At 46.4% G+C, this 12,723-nt stretch overlaps 1 pseudogene; it reads right to left on the reverse strand.

The window, feature by feature from the left end:
• Nucleotides 1-7,207: 7,207 nt before the first annotated feature.
• Nucleotides 7,208-7,355, reverse strand: LOC134573815 (small Cajal body-specific RNA 11; annotated as a pseudogene).
• Between the last annotated feature and the right edge of the window lie 5,368 nt (nucleotides 7,356-12,723).

Genomic DNA, 12,723 nt, shown 5'->3' on the forward strand with positions numbered 1-12,723 from the left:
CTCCCTCTGAGTACATTTTTCATCAAAATCACTTGTGTAGCAATTGCTACACCTTTCCCACAGCATAATGTATGCCAGTTAGGATATTGCCACTACACCTTTAAGACTTTATGATGTCATTGGAGTACTGTAGGTGGCATCTTATTAGACTCTGCGTCCGGTCTATTACCATTTAGTGGGTTCTTTAATAGCATCAGGAGCACAGAGCCCCTACTTTAATACAGTATATAGACCCTTTTGACGTTCCACAGATGTTTTGTTCAGCTCCCTGTATGAGCTGAGTGACCTGCTCCAGATCGGCAGTGTTTGCCAATCGCTTATCCTTCCTTCTCCCACACACTGAGCATCCCCGCCCAGCCAGACACGAGCTACATGTTGCTATGGCAACATATCAACAACCTGACCGCATTCCAGCTGACGGTCTCGGCACCCGCTGGAACGCGAGGTCAGACTGCAAAGATGATCCAGCTGCAGCATACATACACAATTCTACCCACATTTTTTTTTAGCGTTTTTTTTGCTAATCCCCACAGTGGGACCCCACTGGGAGAGTGGTAAGCACCACCTGTATTCAATACAATGTACTAATGTAATTTGTAACTGTTTGTTATATATGTGTTGGTTTATGTTATGCACCTTATCCTGACAAAAGTTCTGCACAAGAACTGAAACGTTGATACTTTGTGGCAGTTGCTGAATAAAAGCGAAGTTATTTTTTCACCATATTTTTTGAAGTCCTTGGAGTGCTATTTTTTACTATCTGGTTATATTCTTATTGCTTGACAAGCACCGGGCTTTACTTTATTACTACAGGAGTGCAAGTACCTGGACATTTTATACATATACCATGTAGCTCCTCTCATTGGGTCTGCTGTTGAAGTAGCATTCAAGTTATTCTATATAATTGAGGTCCGTATTTCCAAATAGAATTTACTGAATAAAACAATTAAACTGAGTGAATGGTTATGTTTTGAGTTAAGATTGCTCTTTTTTCTTTGTTGAAGTTAATTACAAAAGAACATGATTTTATGAGAAAATGGATAAGGAAGCAAAGGATAAAAAATATTTTTAAGCTTGTAAAATTGTAAGTTGTATTGGATTTGTGTATTTCGTCAAGTTCTTCAAGTTATTCATAAATTGGAGAGAGTTGGCAAGTATTGTGCAAATTGTAAGGCCAAAATGAAATAAATAAAATAAGCTTCTAAAAGAAGAGGAAAGGGAATTCACAGATTTGGCAGATTTGTTTAGTTAAAAAAAAATTAAAAAAAAAAAAAAACATGCACAGAGAATACAATACAAATACCTGTCATTAGACTTTAAATTCATTTCAGTTTCAGTCTCAACTGCAAGTTGTCCTTATTTGGGCCAATCAGGTGATCGGTCGAATATTTGAACCTTAATGCATCCAAATCACAAAGCAACCAAAATGCTAAATGTCAAGGCCTGACTTAGCCTGTGGTGCCAGAAAAAAACATTATTGGTAAAAAAAAAAAAAAAAAAAGAGAGAGAGAGAGAGAGAATTGATGGCTAGGAAACAATCGCAAAATTATGATTTTATTCACAGATCACGTTAGAAGTGAGCAATAGATGGAAATAATTTAACAATTAAAAAAAATCTATTTATATTATAAATATACACATATAATTATATTAAATAATTAACAAAAATGAAAATATAGATATTGTTCTACTGCTCACCCTGCTTTTATCTTTGTTGGTTACTTTTCTTACTTGATCTGTGAACCAAATTGCGTGAAAATGCTCCTGTCTTCTGCAATATATATATATATATATATATATATATATATATATATAAACTGATTCAGAAGCCAAATCAGATCAACCAAAAGTGCATGAAAGTTGACCAGTGTATTGCAACATATATGTCAGGGTACCTGAGGTCTCTACCTCCGAGAGAGGTAGAGACTTAGTCGTTCATCCATCCGGACGGCCTGATTTCCCTCTTCCTCGCGGTCCATCCGGTCATGCAAAGCCGGCCGCGAGTGAGTGACTCCCTTTTATAGCATGACGCCCGGAGGTCGACGTCAGGACGTCAACCCGGAACGACCTGTCACTCAATTGGTTCAGGACCAATCAGGACTCGACGGAGGTGTGTCTACTTATCTGAACAGGGCATTTAACAGTGCTTCTTTCATTAGCTCATTGCCCTGTCGTGGTTCTAGCTTGTTCTAGTCACTCAGTGCTCGTGTTTTCTAGTTATCCCTTTTGGTTTTGACCCGGCTTGTTTGCTCTATTCTGCTTATCTCTGTTACCCTTGATTCGGCTTGTCTATCGCTTACCTGTCTTCTGTTACCCTCGACCTCGGCTTGTCTTTGACCATTCTCTACTGTACTACTTACGTTAGTCCGGCCATTCTAAGGTCCGGTATACGTATCTGGCTACTGTTTGTACTCTGCGTGTTGGATCCCTGTCCCGATCCTGACATTACGACAGGGACAATGGATCCTGCAAGTACAAACAGTCAGCTTGGTTCTCCTGATCCTAGGTTTGAAGCCATGGATCACAGAATGGATCAGATGGCGCTAGCACTACAGGCGTTATTATCTCGTGCCAATAATCCACCAGAAGAGTTACGTACTACTCCTATCTCTCCTGTAGGTTCAGGCCTAGAGGTAGCCACTGTAGGTGCTTCTTCTCGCATTACCCCACCAGTACGTTATGGTGGTGCTCCTGAGAAGTGTCGTGGTTTTTTAAACCAAATTAGTATCCACTTTGAATTGCAACCTCGCTCCTATCCTACGGATAGGGCAAAGGTGGGATTTATTATCACCTTACTCATTGAGAAGGCTCTGAGATGGGCCAATCCACTGTGGGAGAACGATAACCCGTTAGTATATAACTATAACGCATTTGTAGCTGCTTTTAGAAGAACTTTTGACCCTCCAGGTAGAAAGGTTAATGCAGCCAGATTACTGTTACGCCTGAGACAGGAGAACCGAACTCTTGTGGATTTTGCACTAGAGTTCAGGTCTCTGGCGTCAGAGGTCAAGTGGAATGAGCAGGCGTATATGGACGTATTTTTGAATGGGCTATCAGATGTAATCCTTGACGAGGTTGCTACTAGAGAACTTCCTGAGAATTTAGAGGATTTAATTTCGTTCATTTCTCGTATAGATGAACGTTTAAGAGAGAGACAGAACACTCGAGAGAGGAACCGGAGACCTTCCTTTAGGTTAGCTCCCGCATTTCTAAGTCCTGACTCCACGGTCTCATTGCTCCCTGAACCTATGCAGGTAGGCTATACCCGCCTCTCTGAGGAGGAGAGACAGTACAGGAGAAAGGAGGGGTTATGTATGTACTGTGGAGCCAGAGGTCATTTACACTCGAACTGTCCTAACCGCCCGGGAAACGCTCGCACCTAAGTTTCTCTAGAGGACAGGCCTTGGGTGTTTCTATTTTGTCCTCTACTCCTAATTATAAAGATCACAGGCTTCTGCTACCAGTTTCCTTAACCTGGGAGAAAGAAGTGGTAAAGGCTATGGCCTTGATAGATTCCGGAGCTGCTGAGAATTTTATCGACCAAGCCTTTGCTACTAGACACACTATCCCATCCCAGTTAAGGGAGACACCCTTGGCCGTTGAGGCCATAGATGGTAGACCATTACTGGACCCCGTTATCTTTCGTGAGACCATACCCATTAACTTAAATGTTGGTATCCTACACGTGGAGAATTTATCTCTCATGCTCATTTCGTCCCCTTCTGTTCCCATAGTTCTGGGGTATCCATGGTTGAAGAGACATAACCCTATTATCGATTGGGAATTAGGGGAGATACTCTCGTGGGGTCTGAGCTGCCAGGATAAGTGTTTACGCAGGGTTTCTCCATTGGCCAATATTAATACACCAGGTAGTTCTACTCAGTCCACAGAGAGACAGATACCGCCCCTGTACCAAGACTTAAAGGCAGTATTCGACAAGAAGAATGCCGATTCATTACCTCCACACAGGCCATTTGATTGTAAAATTAAGCTTCTACCTGGTACTATGCCCCCGAGGGGTAATGTATATCCTTTATCTGTTCAGGAGAACTCTGTTCTAGAGGAATATATCCGTGAGAATTTAGAGAAAGGATTCATTAGGAGGTCTTCTTCTCCTGCCGGGGCTGGGTTTTTCTTCGTTAAAAAGAAGGATGGCACGCTGAGGCCTTGTATTGATTACCGAGGTTTGAATAAAATAACTATCAGAAATGCCTATCCTATCCCATTGATTACCGAGTTGTTTGATCGTCTTAAGGGCTCCAAAATCTTCACCAAATTAGATCTCAGAGGGGCATATAATTTGGTGAGAATCCAGCATGGACACGAGTGGATGACGGCGTTCAATACTCGGTATGGCCATTATGAATACACAGTTATGCCATTTGGACTTTGCAATGCTCCTGCAGTATTTCAGGATTTGATTAATGAGGTACTTAGGGAGTTTCAACATGATTGTGTTATTGTCTACCTGGACGACATACTGATACACTCTAGGGAGATTGAGACTCACCATAGACAAGTCAAAAAGGTACTACACAAACTTCTGCAACATGGTCTATACTGTAAATTGGAGAAATGCAGCTTTGACCAGTCGCAGATAGACTTTCTTGGTTACGTGATTTCTGGGGAAGGCTTTAAAATGGACCCTGACAAACTCCAGTCTATTTTAGATTGGCCGTTGCCTAAAGGACTCAAGGCTATTCAGAGGTTTATTGGTTTTTCCAACTATTATAGGCGCTTCATTAAGGGATACTCTTCTATCATCTCGCCTATTACCAATATGACCAAACAAGGGGCTGATACTAAGACTTGGTCTACGGAGGCTCTTGTTGCGTTCAAGACTCTCAAAGAACTTTTTGCCTCTGCTCCCATTCTAGTCCACCCTGATACGACTCTGCCGTTCTTACTCGAGGTCGATGCCTCTGAGACGGGAGTTGGTGCTGTTCTGTCTCAAAGGTTAGGGGTGGACAAACCGTTACACCCTTGTGGGTTCTTCTCTAAGAAATTATCTGGGCCTGAAAGCAGATATGACATCGGTGATAGGGAACTGTTAGCGGTCATTAAGGCTTTAAAGGAGTGGAGACATTTACTAGAAGGGACATTACACCCTGTTACTATTTTAACGGATCATAAGAACTTGTCTTATATTGGGGAGGCTAAGCGCCTGTCCGCCAGACAAGCTCGTTGGTCCTTGTTCCTTACTCACTTTAATTATGTACTTACTTACAGACCTGGTTCTAAGAACTCTAAAGCCGATGCTTTGTCTCGTCAATATGAACCGTTCACTATAACTGAGCCAGTCCTTTCCTCGATAGTTCCTAAGGGGAACATCATCGCTAACACGAATCTCAGGATTCACTCTCCGTTGCTTACTGAGATCATGAAATTACAGCATCTTGCGCCCAAACAGACTCCTGGGGATCGACACTTCGTTCCCGCCACTCTCCAACTAGAAGTGTTACGCTTTTTCCATAACAGCAAGGTGGCTGGGCATCCTGGCATTCGCAAGACGTATGCTTTGATCTCTAAAGATTTCTGGTGGCCTGATTTACGTAAAGATATTAAAGAATTCATCGGGGCGTGTGAAGTTTGTACCAAGACGAAGCTACCTCATTCGCTCCCATGCGGATTTCTGCACCCTCTAGAGGTTCCTGAAAAGCCATGGTCCTGTTTGGCTATGGACTTCATTGTTGATTTGCCTATCTCTAAAAAGCAGACTGTTATCCTCACTGTGGTGGACAGATTTAAAGCGGCACTGTCATGCCGAACTTACCTTTCCTCAATCTCTTCCTCTTCTACCCCTCTCTCAGGATCTGTTCTTCTTTTCTTCCTGTCTTCTTTAGTTTTCTTTAAAACCATAAGACAAAGTAGGGACTCTTTGTCTTCTGGGATTCCTCCGCTTGACCAGCTCTGACCAGCGGAGGAGCAAAGTGTGCTTCATTTCCGCTGGTCAGAGCAATTTTCCCATGATCCCTAGCTTTCCTCCCTGTTCCCACAATGCTTCCTGTCAGTATTGCCAAACGTCCTGTCACTTAGACAGAACGCCGGCAAAACTGCCGAATTGCATCCTAACAGAATTCTCCATTGGTGTTAGGATGCAATTCGGTACTTTGTTTGTATCGGAATTTCATTCTAATGAATGAAACTCCGATCCTATTCATTGCCGCGGCTGCATCTTGCAGCCGCTTAGTAGATAACTCCCTAATTCCCACGGTATCAGGGAGCTATCTACTAAAAGGCTGAAAGACCTGAATTGGTCTTTCAGCCAACTTTACTAATACTAAGTAAAGATTACTTAGTATTAGTAAATAATATGCCCCTACTCGCTATACCGCGAGTAGGGGCATGTCTAGTAAGCAGTGAGCAGCCTGTGGCTGCTCACTGTAAAAAACAAAAAACAAAAAAAAAAACTAATAAACACCCCCCCTCCCCTGCGCGGGGGTTAAAGATTGGGGGGGGGGACCTACTGTCCCCCCCCCTCCGGCCCCCACCCCTGCGCGGTGGGTGGGGGCCCTAATAAAACAATAAGGGGGGGGGGACCTACTGTCCTCCCCCCTGGCCCCCACCCCTGCGCGGTGGGTGGGGGCCCTAATAAAACAATAAGGGGGGGGGGACCTACTGTCCTCCCCCCCTGGCCCCCACCCCTGCGCGGTGGGTGGGGGCCCTAATAAAACAATAAGGGGGGGACCTATTGTCCTCCCCTCTGGCCCCCACCCCTGCGCGGTGGGTGGGGGCCCTAATAAAACAATAAGGGGGGGGACCTATTGTCCTCCCCCCCTGGCCCCCACCCCTGCGCGGTGGGTGGGGGCCCTAATAAAACAATAAGGGGGGGGGGACCTATTGTCCTCCCCCCCTGGCCCCCACCCCTGCGCGGTGGGTGGGGGCCCTAATAAAACAATAAGGGGGGGGACCTACTGTCCTCCCCCCGGCCCCCACCCCTGTGCGGTGGGTGGGGGCCCTAATAAAACAATAAGGGGGGGACCTACTGTCCTCCCCCCCTGGCCCCCACCCCTGCGCGGTGGGTGGGGGCCCTAATAAAACAATAAGGGGGGGGACCTACTGTCCTCCCCCCCTGGCCCCCACCCCTGCGCTGTGGGTGGGGGCCCTAATAAAACAATAAGGGGGGGGACCTACTGTCCTCCCCCCCTGGCCCCCACCCCTGCGCTGTGGGTGGGGGCCCTAATAAAATAATAAGGGGGGGGGACCTACTGTCCTCCCCCCCTTGGCCCCCACCCCTCAGCGGTGGGTGGGGGCCCTAATAAAATAATAAGGGGGGGGACCTACTGTTCTCCCCCCCTGGCCCCCACCCCTGCGCTGTGGGTGGGGGCCCTAATAAAATAATAAGGGGGGGGGGACCTACTGTCCTCCCCCCCCTGGCCCCCACCCCTGAGCGGTGGGTGGGGGCCCTAAATGACCCCCCCCCCATCAAGGTGACTAGGGGTCCCAAGCCCCTAGTCACCCCCCCCCACCCAAAACATTCTACCCCTACCTACCCCCCTCACCCTAAAAATAGTGAGGGGGGAATAAAATAACTAACCTGTAAAAAAAAAAAATTAAACTTACCATTTGACGTCTTCTTTTTTCTAAATTCTTCTTTCTTCAGCCCCCAAAAAAGCCAAATAAAAATCCATCATACCAGTCGCACTTTAAAAAAAAAACAAAAAAAAACCGAGCGCAAAAAAAAAATTAATCCATGTTCACCCATGGAGGGCACGCCGCGTACTGAGCTCCGCAGGGCGGGTCAAGGCTTATATAGCCTTGCCCCGCCCTGCAATTAGGCTTAGAACACACTGATTGGTTGGTTTAAGCCAATCAGAGTGCTCTGTGTCATTTTACACAGCGTGGGAAAATTCAAAAGAACTTTCCCACGCTGTGTAAAATGACAGATCACTGTGATTGGATGGTTTTCAAGCCATCCAATCACAGTGCTCTGTGTCATTTTACAAGCGTGGGAAAATTCCAAAGAACTTTCCCACGCTTGTAAAATGACACAGAGCAGTGTGATTGGATGGATTTCAAGCCATCCAATCACAGTGCTCTGTGTCATTTTACACAGCGTGGGAAAATTGAACTTTCCCACACTGTGTAAAATGACACAGAGCACTGTGATTGGATGGTTTGAAATCCATCCAATCACAGTGCTCTGTGTCATTTTACAAGCGTGGGAAAGTTCTTTGGAATTTTCCCACGCTTGTAAAATGACACAGAGCACTGTGATTGGATGGCTTGAAAACCATCCAATCACAGTGATCTGTCATTTTACACAGCGTGGGAAAGTTCTTTTGAATTTTCCCACGCTGTGTAAAATGACACAGAGCACTGTGATTGGATGGTTTGAAATCCATCCAATCACAGTGCTTTGTGTCATTTTACAAGTGTGGGAAAGTTCTTTGGAATTTTCCCACGCTTGTAAAATGACACAGAGCACTGTGATTGGATGGCTTGAAAACCATCCAATCACAGTGATCTGTCATTTTACACAGCGTGGGAAAGTTCTTTTGAATTTTCCCACGCTGTGTAAAATGACACAGAGCACTCTGATTGGCTTAAACCAACCAATCATTGTGTTCTAAGCCTAATTGCAGGGCGGGGCAAGGCTTTATAAGCCTTGACCCGCCCTGCGGAGCTCAGTACGCGGCGTGCCCTCCATGGGTGAAGATGGATTAATTTTTGTTTGCGCTCGTTTTTTTTTTTTTTTTTTTTTTAAAGTGCGACGGGTTTATGGATTTTTATTTGGCCTTTTGGGGGGCTGAAGTAAGAAGAATTTAGAAAAAAGAAGACGTCAAATGGTAAGTTTAATTTTTTTTTTTTTACAGGTTAGTTATTTTATTCCCCCCTCACTATTTTTAGGGTGAGGGGGGTAGGTAGGGGATAGAATGTTTTGGGTGGGGGGTGACTAGGGGCTTGGGACCCCTAGTCACCTTGATGGGGGGGGGTCATTTAGGGCCCCCACCCACCGCGCAAGGGTGGGGGCCAGGGGGGGAGGACAGTAGGTCCCCCCCTTATTGTTTTATTAGGGCCCCCACCCACCGCGCAGGGGTGGGGGCCAGGGGGGAGGACAGTAGGTCCCCCCCCTTATTGTTTTATTAGGGCCCCCACCCACCGCTCAGGGGTGGGGGCCGGGGGGAGGACAGTAGGTCCCCCCCTTATTGTTTTATTAGGGCCCCCACCCACCGCTCAGGGGTGGGGGCTGGGGGGGAGGACAGTAGGTCCCCCCCCTTATTGTTTTATTAGGGCCCCCACCCACCGCGCAGGGGTGGGGGCCAGGGGGGGAGGACAATAGGTCCCCCCCCTTATTGTTTTATTAGGGCCCCCACCCACCGCGCAGGGGTGGGGGCCAGGGGGGGAGGACAATAGGTCCCCCCCCCTTATTGTTTTATTAGGGCCCCCACCCACCGCGCAGGGGTGGGGGCCAGGGGGGGAGGACAATAGGTCCCCCCCTTATTGTTTTTATTAGGGCCCCCACCCACCGCTCAGGGGTGGGGGCCGGGGGGGAGGACAGAAGGTCCCCCCCCCCTTATTGTTTTATTAGGGCCCCCACCCACCGCGCAGGGGTGGGGGCCGGGGGGACAGTAGGTCCCCCCCTTATTACCATTTTTTTTTTTTTTTTACAGTGAGCAGCCACAGGCTGCTCACTGTTTAGTGGACATACCCCTACTCGCGGTATAGCGAGTAGGGGTATTGGGGAGATTTTAATCTCCCTTGTCCTATTATGGGGGTCATATTGACCCCCATAGAGTGAGGGGGGACATGGGGGGCTTAGGAAGTGGCGAGGAGCACTGCTCCCTGCCGCTTCTATAGTTACATATTACAAGGAGGGAGCTGCACGCCGGTAGCTCCCTCCTTGTAATAAACTGAAGGAACAAACTAACACTGATACTCAGTGTTAGTTTGTTCGTCTGATTTTTTCTATTCATTCATTCGTCTGTCTGATGAATGAATGAATAGATGAAATTCCCGTTCGCATGTCCAGGTGTTTCACTGGGCATGTGCGGGAATCTCACAGTCTGTGTAGTGTGGGTAGATGACGTGTCCCACAGGGACTTCACCTACCCACACAAAGATGGCGGCGCCCTGAATAAAGATCGGGGCAGAAGATAAAGAATTAAAAAGAGGTAATGTGGGGGGCTTAGGGGCATTTGGGGGTGACTAGGGGGTCGATTGGATGTAGTGGAGGCGGGAGGGGGGTTAAAAAAAAACTGGATTCGGCATGACAGTGCCGCTTTAATAAGATGGCTCACTTCATTCCCTTACCTAAACTCCCATCTTTGCCCGAATTAGCAGAGATATTCGCTAGGGAGATCTTCCGTTTACATGGGATACCTTCCCAAATTGTATCGGACAGAGGTTCCCAATTTGTTTCCCGTTTTTGGAAATCCTTCTGCTCTCAACTAGGCATCAAATTGAATTTTTCTTCTGCCTACCATCCTCAGTCCAATGGAGCTGCTGAACGCACCAACCAAAAGGTTGAACAATATATACGTTGTTTCGTTTCTGAACACCAGGACGATTGGGTCGGTTTGATTCCTTGGGCGGAGTTTGCACACAACAATCTCGTTTGTGATTCTACGCATTCTAGCCCCTTCTTCATGAATTATGGCTTTCATCCTTCCATTCTTCCTTCGGAGTCTTCTTCCCAAGGGGTACCGTCGGTTGATGTCCATGTTGCCAATTTGAGGAAGTTGTGGGACCAGACTCGACAAATTCTTCTGCACAATTCTATGCTGGTGAAAAACACGCTGACAAACATAGAGGGGCAGCACCGGTGTTTGTTCCAGGCGATAGAGTATGGCTAAGTACTAGAAACATTCGGTTAAAAGTGCCTTCCATGAAGTTCGCTCCTCGGTATATTGGACCTTACAGGGTGTTGGCTCAAATTAACCCAGTTGCGTATCGTCTAGCTTTGCCTACTACCTTACGCATTCCTAACTCGTTCCATGTTTCGTTGCTGAAACCACTAGTTTGTAACAGATTCTCCTCCACGATCGCCCCTCCTCGCTCTGTTCAGGTGGAGGGTCAGGAGGAGTATGAGGTCAATTCCATCGTCGATTCTCGAATCTCCCGGGGGAAAGTACAATATCTGGTCGATTGGAGAGGATATGGTCCTGAGGAGAGAAGTTGGGTACCTCAGGAGGATGTTCATGCTCCCCGTCTCCGCAGGGCATTTCACTCTCGCTTCCCTTCTCGTCCTGGTTACTTCCGCCCGGTGGGCGTATCTGAGAGGGGGGGTACTGTCAGGGTACCTGAGGTCTCTACCTCCGAGAGAGGTAGAGACTTAGTCGTTCATCCATCCGGACGGCCTGATTTCCCTCTTCCTCGCGGTCCATCCGGTCATGCAAAGCCGGCCGCGAGGGAGTGACTCCCTTTTATAGCATGACGCCCGGAGGTCGACGTCAGGACGTCAACCCGGAACGACCTGTCACTCAATTGGTTCAGGACCAATCAGGACTCGACGGAGGTGTGTCTACTTATCTGAACAGGGCATTTAACAGTGCTTCTTTCATTAGCTCATTGCCCTGTCGTGGTTCTAGCTTGTTCTAGTCACTCAGTGCTCGTGTTTTCTAGTTATCCCTTTTGGTTTTGACCCGGCTTGTTTGCTCTATTCTGCTTATCTCTGTTACCCTTGATTCGGCTTGTCTATCGCTTACCTGTCTTCTGTTACCCTCGACCTCGGCTTGTCTTTGACCATTCTCTACTGTACTACTTACGTTAGTCCGGCCATTCTAAGGTCCGGTATACGTATCTGGCTACTGTTTGTACTCTGCATGTTGGATCCCTGTCCCGATCCTGACAATATATAAATAATATAGTATTATATATTATAGTATAATATATACTATATTATTTATATATGTTGCAATACACTGGTCAACTTTCATGCACTTTTGGTTGATCTGATTTGGTTTCTGAATCAGTTTTCAGTACCAAAATTCTGCAGAGCCAAGCCATCATTTGGACAAAATGCAAATGTCCTGAGTTTTGTTTTTATTTTTGGAAAACTGGTTAGACAGGGTAACATTTTCTTGAAATGCACAAGTCTACCTGTCATGCTTAATGTATAAACTACCTACCCACTTTAACAGGTGCTACATAAAGCACTCTAGTGTGCCTCCTGCCAACATGCCACTATTATTGGGGTTACAGTTATGTATGTTCTCCCTCGATCTCTCTGTTTCTCTACTACCGTGGTTCTCAAACCAGTACTCAAGACCCACCATTCTCAAAAGACTTCAATGAGTAGGATAAAAGTGTTTTTTTCTTTTTTCTGACCCTTGAAGTCAGAAATGGTGACCATCTATAACAACAAGCAAGATTTGGCTAAATCTATATTCATAACTGATGTTAAGTCATATTTGAAAAGCAGCAAAGAAGTGAGTTTATAATATTACATTTGTGTAAAACAAGAAATCATAGCTTGTTAACTTTTATAAAGTTTGATATTCTTGTATTTTCTTCAACACTTTTACAAACCTAAGAAAAGAAAAAGTTACCTGCACTCTCTCCTTAATCCCTATGTATATTTAGACAAATGGAGGTCATTTACCCATACATTTAAAGCACTGAACAATTCCAGCCCCTCTTATATCTCTTCACTGATCCAGAGGTATGCCCCTCCTCGTACCCTCCGCTCTGCCCGCGACCACCTCCTGACCGCTGCTCGCACCCGTACGGCCAACTCGCGCTTGCAGGACCTCTCACGGGCGGCTCCTCTCCTATGGAATA

Source organism: Pelobates fuscus, chromosome 9 (genome assembly GCF_036172605.1).
Source record: "Pelobates fuscus isolate aPelFus1 chromosome 9, aPelFus1.pri, whole genome shotgun sequence".
NCBI classification, from domain to species: domain Eukaryota; kingdom Metazoa; phylum Chordata; class Amphibia; order Anura; family Pelobatidae; genus Pelobates; species Pelobates fuscus.